The 10,697-nt window shown below is 33.6% G+C and overlaps 1 pseudogene; it reads left to right on the top strand.

The window, feature by feature from the left end:
- The first annotated feature begins 6,507 nt into the window (after nucleotides 1-6,507).
- On the top strand, nucleotides 6,508-6,626 carry LOC130883245 (5S ribosomal RNA; annotated as a pseudogene).
- Nucleotides 6,627-10,697: the final 4,071 nt, after the last annotated feature.

The raw sequence follows: 10,697 nt of genomic DNA, 5'->3' as shown, positions 1-10,697 counted from the left end.
TGTCAATCCTTATTTTTCTTAACCCAGAATGAATCTACAACTTCTCTTTTTCCATAGAAATAAAAGCAAAACCTCTTCTCCAAAGAAACAAATCTTTTGACTTAAATTTTGAAGTCAAGTCATTTACAAAATATGTAAATTGGATCAATCCAGCAGTATATATAATCAAATGTCTATTTGCAGCTGTTGTTCCTTCCTCAGAAGTCAAATAATTTTATGACAACATAGTAATATACAGCATCCAGACTCACTGTGGATTTTTTAAATAATATTTCTTTTATTTTTATTTTTTAATTTTTGGTTTTCTGAGGTAGGCTTTCTTTGTATATCTTTGGCTGTCCTGTAACTTACTCTGTAAAACAGTCTGGTCTTGAACTCATAAAGGTCCACCTGCCTCATCCTCCCAAGTGATGGGATTAAAGTCATGCCGACATGCTCAACTACTCTATATTTTTAAGGACTTTATACTTTTACTTTTCTCTCCCTAGCCTATGTATAAACACACTGAAATCCATTTAGGTGGCTTTTCACCTGAATCTATTTTTACTGTGTATCTCTATTTTTTTTCTGACCACGAGTCTTTAATCTGCTAATCTATATAACTAGGATTAAAGCTGGGGCTTCAGCAGCTGTCTCTACCCCATTTCTTAGCATCTTGAGAGTCTAACTTCATGCCAGAAGTACTGTCAGGAGCCACATTTATTGCCAAATCTCTGTGAAATCTTTAGCTCCATGCCACCATAAAGAAGCATGCCACTGGCTTCTCATAAACACCATTTTAGTATTTGGTGGCAGGGTCTCTTAAGAGAGCCTCCTTGGGGTTTTTACTGCTAATTCTGAGTCAGAAAGCTCTTCTTAAAGGAGCCACCCTCTGCTTCCTGTCAGCAAATGGAGCCTAAAGACAGCAACCAAGAAGCTATTCTTGACTCTGTTCTTGCCTGTCTAGAATCCTTATTTATTTCAAACTTTCTCAGACTTTATGTGGAAATTCTTGCCAAACATTTGGATGCTATTTGTAGATGAATGTTTCTGGCCTACCTGATCCTGCAGCTCTTCAGTCCCAAAGAAACACAGAGAGGCTTTTATTAATTATAAACTGTTTTGTGTATTAGCTCAGGCTTATTATTAACTAGCTCATACAACTTATATTACTTGTCTATGTTTAGCCATGTGGCTTGGTATCTTTTCTCAATAATGCATTCTTATCTTTCTTCCTCTGCATTTGGTTGGTGAATGACTGCTTGCCATTCCACTTTCCAGTACTATCTTGATCTGGTTGCTGCTCTATACTTTCTGCCTGGCTACTGGCCAGTCAGCATTTTATTAAACTAGTATAAGTGTCAAATCTTTACAAAGTACAAGAACTTTATCCCATAACAGTTATCATTCAGATTTGATGATTTGACATCATAGCCAAGGTAACAATTCATCTGATAAGTGGTTTGCAAATGTTTTTCACAGTCTAGGTCTTGGCTTTTATTTTTTATGTTGATTGTTTCATGTGCTGTGTAACATTTTTGGATTGATTTAGTCATTTTTCTATACGTTTATTTATTTATTTGTTTTTTCAAGACAGGGTTTCTCTGTAGCTTTGGAGCCTGTCCTGGAACTAGCTCTTGTAGACCAGGCTGGTCTCGAACACACAGAGATCTGCCTGTCTCTGCCTCCTGAGTGCTGGGATTAAAGGCATGGACCACCACTGCCCAGATATACATTTATTTTAAAGAATAGATTTTTGTGTAGTAATAAATAAATCTTTGTAAAAGTATGTACAAAAAGATTTCTAATTATATTTTCAAGTACTATAGTTTTCAGTTTTTAGATTTTCTAATAATGTGCATAGTATAATGTAAGAGGCAAGTATCACATCTTATCATGTAGAAAACAGTTTTCCAGAGTGTTTTTTAATGAGGTCAATTCCTTCTTTTATTGACCTGTGTGTACGTGTGTCATTGTCAAATGCCTTGAGCTTATAGTTTTGGCTTTGTCCTAAGGTAATTATCTGCTTTACTTTTTAAACATGCTTTTATATTTATACAACATGGTTTTGCTAATTGTAGTTTTGAAACATTATTCTAATATAAGAACTTTGATGTATGCAACTTCATTAATTTGTTGTTTTATCCTCAGAACTGCATTAACCTCATCAATGTCTTGTGTAGCAAACAGATTTAAGGATATGTTTTTCTTACTTGAAAAAAGAATGATATTGGGATTTGGGCAAAGTGTACAAATTTTAGTGTAACTATTCCACTATGAGGTATGGATATTTAAACAATGATAATTCTTTCAACATAGAAGTATCTAGTACATTTCACATTTTGAGACTTTTGAAGTATGTGTTTAAGTGGTTCAGATCTAATAACCACTTCCACATCTGAATTGCCTTAAAAAGTTATTTATATGTAATTTATATTTACATGTAACAATATGGAATCCCAAATAAAATATTAGTTTTACTTGTTTCAAAGACTCATATTGCATAGATGATTAAAACTATAATTAATACTTTTTAATATTCAGGGAAGAAATTTGAGAATAAAGCCATGATTACAAAATATTAAACCTTGAAATTAAAAGTGAAATACTTCACCCTTAAAGGGGTTAATCTGAAGTCAAAATCATGACAGAAAGTATGGCACACACAAGTTAGCATCTATAAAATAAGATAAAAAAATAAGAACTCCTCAAACTCTATTTTTGAATATATATCTTTATCTATATCTATATCTCTTCTTTTATAGACTTCTGTAGTGAGTAGAACTAGTTTTTGATGACTACAAACATGTTTTGAAATAGTCATCAGTGCTACATTTTTTCACACACTTTGCTTTATGTTAAGGAATTAAGTTATCAGTATTGGGAAATATCAACACTGATGGTATAAAAATAAATACAAAATGAAAAATTTTTGTGACCATTTCTCCAAATTATGATACTTCTGTTGTGAAAGCTAAATTTTCCTTTTGCATGAGCTTTTCAATTGAAGATTGCCTCTGGATTAGTAATGGGGTCATGTGCCCACTTCTTTCATTTCTAGGACTGTGTCTTGTACGTACCAATGCAGACCCTGTGAATAGTGCTTTGTAACTAATGATTTTGAACTATCTAAGATAAATTTCCAAAACTTCACTTTGTTGACATCCTGAAGCTATAGTATGTGCTTAATTGTTCCATTTTTTAAAAAGTGGTATTCCATATATATGAAAATAAAAATGACTGAATATGTGATATGTATTCAATGTTCTTTTAATTATGTTTAAAAGATTAAAAGGTACTTAAAATTCTAATTCTACTGAAGACATAACTATTTGTTTAAGTATTTGGTAGTAGAAATGGGGCATTATGTCCCAAATTAAATTCTGTTTTTGAATTCTATTATTTTATGGTATGAGAAAGTTATTGAACAAGTTATTCAAAATTTTAGTAAAGATCATAAAATAAGTAAGAAAGTCACATTATAAAACAAAATAATGTGATTTTATATCAATTTTTTGATTAGAAACTGAACCTAGTTAGAACATGAAATAGTTCTGTATTCTATAAATTCATAATTAAAAACATATACACATTTACCAGAGCTCTAGAATATATTCATGGCAAAATCTAACAATTTTTTCAAATTACATAAATGAGTATATGTTAATGAGGGTTAATTTACAGAGATGTGAATATACCATGCTGATGGTTAAAAAATGCAATATGATACATGGAGAGCGTTTGATCCTGGTCTTTTGTTTAAGGAGGTAATATGCTTAAGTAGAGTATAAGAAATTTTGGTCAATTCTAATTTTTTTCCTGTATGAACAAAAATGAAATAAAAACCACTGAATAATAAGGAACAAAAGAGGTATCAATTCTTAATATATTCCAAGGGAAGTTCCATTTATAGAAAAAAAACTAAAATTTACTGCATTGGTTCTGCTATGAATATGTTGATAAATAAATTGTCTGATGTCATTTGAAATAAACTGCACTCTTTTTTTTTTTTTTTTTTTTTTTTTTTTTACATTTTATGTAATGGCCCTTCCTGGTTCAGCAAGCATGCCCACACTGTCCTGCCTGGTACTGTTCAGTTATACTCAGAGGTCATGTGCTAAGTGACTGCTGTATGCAACTAGGAAATGTGGACTCCATCAAGCAGGTATATTGAACACCAGCATAGACAGTTCCCCTGCTTAACAGATTCCACCTGTTCCAGAGTGAGTTCTTTTCTTTTAACTTTCAATGTTTAATTTTGACTGCAGCCATTTACAGAAATATAATTAATTGTAAGTATACAAATGTTCAAATGGAAGCAAAATACCTTTTTAATGTTTAACAAGTTATCACAGATAGCTAAAATCATAGATGCAAATGAAATTCTTCCAGAAAACAAACAGAATATCTGGTGTCAATGCTCTGAAATTCCAACTATGAAGCTATATACAAAAATATCACTCTAACAACAATGCAGGACAGTGCAAGTAAGAAGGTCAGTGGTTGATCATTATGTTCAAGCAGATAAAATTAAATAAAACTTAAAATGGCAGAATGGCAGCCAAATCACTTCAGAACAGGTTAATGAAGTATTCCAAGTTACTCATTAAAACATGAAGGAAAAAGAAGAGTGTGATGTAGTAGGAGCTGTGGGCTGTGTTCTTGCCGCCCCAGCTCCTGGTCGCCTGGCTAGCTTATGCCCCAAAATAACAACACACAAACTGTATTCTTTTAAACACTGCTTGGCTCATTAGCTCTACCCCTTACTGGCTAATTCTCATATCCCGATCAACCCATCTCTAATAATCTGTGTAGCACCAGTCTTACCGGGAAAGATTCAGCATGTCTGACCTGGTGGCTTGCTTCATCGCGTCTGCCTCTGAGAGGAGCTGCCCTGCATCTGAGCTCACTTCCTCTTCCTCCCAGCATTCTATTCTGTTTACTCCACCCACCTAAAGGCTGGCCAATCAAATGGGCCAAGGCAGTTTCTTTATTAGCCAATGACCTTCCTCCATTAGTGTGAAACTCAGTCAGGTTGCCAGGAAAGCAGCAAACACTTGGAGCTTCTCCTTGGAAAGAACAAGGTGAGCAGATACAGTCATTAGATAGGAGGAGTTAGTTCGATTGCACTAGAGGTCTCTCCAGAGTGTAATCATGATCACTTAAGAGCAGGACTATCTCTTCCTCCTCCTCCTCCTCCTCCTCCTCCTCCTCCTCCTCCTCCTCCTCCTCCTCCTCCTCCTCCTCCTCTTCTTCTTCTTCTTCTTTTCTCCTTCCTCTCTCTCCTCTCTCTCTCTCTCTCTCTCTCTCTCTCTCTCTCTGTCTCTCTCTCTCTCTCTCTCTCTCTTTGTACTAGGGCTTGCACCCACTTTAGGGTCTAACTACCTAGCTCTAACTGCAGCCAGAACAGGTTTTTATTGATCACAGAAGTTTGATTCTAAACCCAGTCTCGAGTAAGTTTGATTCTAAACCCAGTCTCGAGTATCTGGGATTATGTGTGAGTGTAAACTGTCCTGAGTCTCGTTAGCTAAAATAGTCACTAACAGGGCACTCCTACAAATTATACATATTACTCCTGGGAAGGGCTCTAGGTGGAGGGATGGCCAATGTGAAAGAGCAGGTAGGGGTTACATGGTTGATTGCAGGATTTTTAAAAGAGGTATTAAAACTGGGGTGAATAAATTGTATAGAATGCTCTGGGTCCAGCAACAGATGACATAATCAAGCAGAGGAAGGGAGGGAGTCTCTAGAACATTGGCAAATATAAATAAATCTGCTTAGTTGTTAGGATCCACACAACTGAGATGGAAGAAATACCCAAGTTATAAAATGCACTATCTTAGCATTTTGTTAAGTACTTCACCTGAAGCATGAGCATCAAAGAAAACTATTACTCTACTGCAGCATTCAAATGCCAATTAAACTACTGGGAAGGAATCTTCATCAACTAAGAGAAGAAATTAAACAAGGTTGTATGTTGGGCTGGGCACCCATGTGATTTACTATCTCAGATACAAGAAAAATGATACAAAATGGTAATTCTGTTCTGAGTGCTAGTCTAGCCAGAGCAAAACCATGGTCTGATGTGTGCTAAACTCTCCTGTTTATGCATAATATGGGTACATTTTGGGCAGTATAATATAAGCTTTATCTTCATTGCCTCTTACTTTACCATGAGTTCTTAAACTCATTTTTGTGGTTCTGGCATCTCTGGAGTATTTGGCATTATTCAGATGCTGTGCTAGCTCTCTTTCCAAATCCAAATCTTTCAGCATGGGCAGATGACGGTCTGGGTATCCTTTCTGGTGATAAGCGATGACTGGGTAAACTCAACTCACACATGAATAAAGTGAAATATTTCAAGAAATTATGGAGTTTATATGTAAATTAATGCTCTAAATTAAAGAAGATTGGCCAAGACACAAAATTCAAGCAATGAATTTAGTAGCATTATAAAATATAGGAGAAAATTATTTAGAAGAAATTTATGACCAAACTGAATATATGTATTACAATAATAAATGTATAGTCTACGGTCATACCTCCCTGAACACGTCTGACCTCATCTGATCTTGAAAGCTAAGCAGTGTCGGGCCTGGTTAGTACTTGGATGGGAGACTGTCTGGGAATACCAGGTGCTGTAGGCTTAAATAAAAATATTTAAAAATATATAATAAAATAAATATATAGCAAATAAATAATTGGATCATGTACAATAATTTTAAACATGACTATGGAAATCAAAGTTAAGCTGTAGAAGAGAGAGTAAAACATTATTTAGGGGAGATAAAAAAGTGAACTTAAGAATATATTGAATCATTTTTTTAATTAAAATTAAGAATGTATGTGTTTGGAAAGTATGCTCAATTGCTTTAGTGATTTTAAGTGTTTTTTACTCTTGTTGTCAACCTCCCATGCCCATGTTGGGTGACTTCCAACCACCCACAACTCCAGTTCAAGGACATCCAACACCCATTCTGTCTCCTATCATTACCACCAAACATTTGGTTCACATGAACTTACATAGTGATGGACACATAGACATAAATAAAGATAATCACATATAACTTTTAAATTTTATGATCTTAAAGCCATGAGTGGTGGGTGAAACAAGTCAGTCACCAGAGATTCAGGAGAAGACAGAAAGGGAATCATGAGTCTGAAGCCAGTTTGAGATATGTAATGAGTTTCAGGAGTAAACTAAATGTAAACCTTCTCTGAAGTTCTTCAAAAGCAGTGACTGAAACAAGGAATAGAATACATGTGATCTAAAGGAGCGGCGTTTGCAGGAGGCATCAATAAAGGGGCAGAAGGAGGAACTAAAGAAATTGAATGCACTGTAAACAAATTGTGTTTGTGATCATCACTTACTCATGAATCCATCACTTTCAAGGATATGGTTCTGTCTGAGAGTTGAGCAAATAACCAAGGCCCGGTGCAGCTTGACTATGTGGAAGGGATGCGAGTGACCGTCTCAACAGGTTGTCAGCCCATTGGTAGGAGCAAGGGATTAGAACACCTTGATGGTTCTGTGCATTCCTAGGCCAGAAACTAGATAGTTTCCATGATTTTTTAGGTTTCTATAATATATTGAGTCAAGGAAAGAAAAAAAAATACTATGGTGAACATGAGTTGACTATTGAGGTGTGAACTAGCTAAACCATGTTGGGTCTTTCTTGCAAGTACAGTTAAATCAAAGTTGTATTGAAAAATGTGACATGCGTGCTTAGCATATATTTTAAAATGGAACAAAATATGCATCTGGTATCAAATTTGGCAGCCATTTGATTGTGGAATCTGACGGAATATTCTCAACAAGCTTATGACTAACTTATTAATATAGGAAATGCTGTAATTACAATTAACATGTTTCCTTATACTTCCTTCTCCTAAGTAAAACCACTTTTAGAATTTTTTAACTATATAATATTTTAGGTAAAACATATGGATGACTTGCTTAAAAAGTGTCTACATGATGTATAAAAATATTTTTCCTGTTTAAGGGTCTGCAAGTGAAAAATTCAAAAGTGCTACATGAGGTTAATTCCAGGGATCTGAGATCATAGAAAAGGAACCAGATTGTATTATTAATCATGAAATCTCAATTGTGTCATGTGTTTTAAAGTAATGTATTTTACTACTTAGAGTAACTAAATTCCCCAGGCTCAATTTGTGGCCAGTGAAGCAAAGACATAGAAAAGATATTATTTTTGGTACAAAGTGTTACTGATGTGTCCAATTACGTCAAGATAATACTAACTCTGACAGTCAGAATGATCCTAGAAATCGCAAAGATTGCTTAGAAGTATGTCATTTTATTTTTCTTGATGGAAATGACAAAATAGACTACTCATGAAAATATTCAAGTAGAAAAAAAGGCATTTTACAGTGTCCTTTATGATATATGAATATAGTCAGGGTAAGTAGATCAATAATCAGGGTGTAACACGTTCATATCTGAGCATTTTCCAGAAAAGACTATTTATATGTACTATGTGTTTTATGAGTTACAGCAAGTGTTTAAATTCTCTTCAATTTGGATTATAGACTGTTAAGTTGGACACAAGAGAACATTGAACACCACAACTTTTCATAAGGATTCAGTGAAATAATGGTAATTCTGCTGTTCACATTAATAAATATGAGTTGTATTAGTGAATTAAAATTTTGCTGATGCAAGCCATACCTTTTTTATAGCTTTTCTCATAGTCTAGTTGTTAATAATATATATTTACTCACAAAAATGTTTTTACTAAAAAGATTAAGTGTATGTATTGAACCAACTAATATTTTTTTTCTGTAAGTCTAGGGTTTAAATAATGCCCTATATAATTCACAGAGAATGTCTTCTTCATTAGAGTCTTGCCTGAAGATTCTATTCTACATTAAATAAAATTAGACATGGTAATTGTGAAGCATCCAAAAACAGTAGTTTTATCAACTTTATCTAGAGAACTAGAATGAGAATAACATTTTAACACTCATTTAGAGTGTTTTTTGTGTAAAAATAAAATTTCAAAATGTATACATTTAAAATTTTTAAAAAATATCTATGTGGATAATTACTACTTTGCAAAGTATCGAACAATATTTTCCAATAGAAGGTAATATAAAAATTATTTGATTATTTCTATAAACACATTTTTATCAGAAGCAAAACCTACATGTAATACATTGTCTTATGTGGTGCAGCAAAATATTTAAACATAAATCAATTTTGAAGGATTATGGTTATCATTATTCACTATATTATTTAGTTATTCTTAATTTAAATCAAACATAATCATACCCAAAGCAGTCAGAAAACATGCTTATCACATACAATGCATAACTTTAAAATGGCTTAATTTTTAGTTCACTTCAGTTAGTTTTAGGAACTGCAACCATACATCTGTCTAAAAGAAAAAAAGAAGAGCTGACAAGATTAATGAATAATTTACTACTAGGAAAAGTTAAGAAATGATCAAATTGATGCTTCAGTACGTTTTGCTGATTGTTTTCTAGCAACTGGCACCAAAACAAATAAAAAGTTATCATTTAAAATTTGTCATTTTGCTACCTTTATATGCCATTAAAATTTCTTATAGTACAAGACATATTTAATAACTAAAAAAGTCATTGAAATATTTCATAAATTTCCAGACTATAATCTGGGAAGATCATACTATCATAAAGAGGATTTATTCATTTATTTTCAATGACTGTAAATGAAATACCTGATTCTAAATAATTTGTTACATATACTTGAGTCAAATTTTCAAGAATAAAATTATCAGAATGGCACTCAAGCTGACAAGGACTCCCTGAGCATGTGTCACCTGGGTGGCCGGCACTACTGTGGCCAGCATGCTTCTGAGATTAAAAGGTCACACACACACACACACACACACACACACTCCCTTTAAGTGTAGAACATTTAACAATATAGATAATTTCCATTAGATCTCACCTACTAAGGAGTCCATGGTATCTGTACATCACCACACTCAAAACAACCTACCCACATGTGAGCCTTTGAAGGACATACTGAAACTTTTTCCTCACAAAAACTTCAACTGAAGCTTCTCAATTAAACTTTTAAAGTATTTTTGGAAAATTCATTTAAAAGTTAAGATCCAATACATCACTTTCCTTTATTTTATGAATATTAGTAAATCCAAAGAATGCATTTCTTCATCAAACCCCATGTGTATGCATCCATATGTCCTTTACTTACACTGTGATGTATGTAGAGTCATAGTATGAAAAAATTGAATGAACAATTTATTGTTTGCAAACATGAATATAAATATCATTTGATGGAAAATGATAGCATGAAACACTTATCTAAAACATCAACAGACCAAACCGAATAATTATGAGATTCCTAAAACTGTTAGAACAGTGATAAAATCTGGACAAGTTTGAGCAGAGGGTTGCATAAAAGAGAGTATTAAAGAATCCATAAAGTTTTCAGATATACTCTGTGGGAAGCCAAGAACAAAAGTCCCTAAAAGGTCCCCTTTTGATTGTGGATATCTAGTTCCAGTCATGTCCATAGCCACTAGCATGCATCATCCTTTCTTGAGAATTTCCCTGAATGTCTGCTTTCATGATTCAATTTAGTCAATTGTATAATGTATTCAACTTATGTACCTATATTTTGCTCGTGTATTTCTAACTAAGCATTCTGAATAGTGATTGAACAGATGATTGGATGTCTCGTGTGATGAATTTCA

The sequence above is a fragment of the Chionomys nivalis genome, chromosome 10 (assembly GCF_950005125.1).
Source record: "Chionomys nivalis chromosome 10, mChiNiv1.1, whole genome shotgun sequence".
Taxonomy (NCBI): Eukaryota; Metazoa; Chordata; class Mammalia; order Rodentia; family Cricetidae; genus Chionomys; species Chionomys nivalis.
The sequence above is the reverse complement of the archived record's forward strand: the minus strand, read 5'-3'. Positions and strand labels throughout refer to the sequence as shown.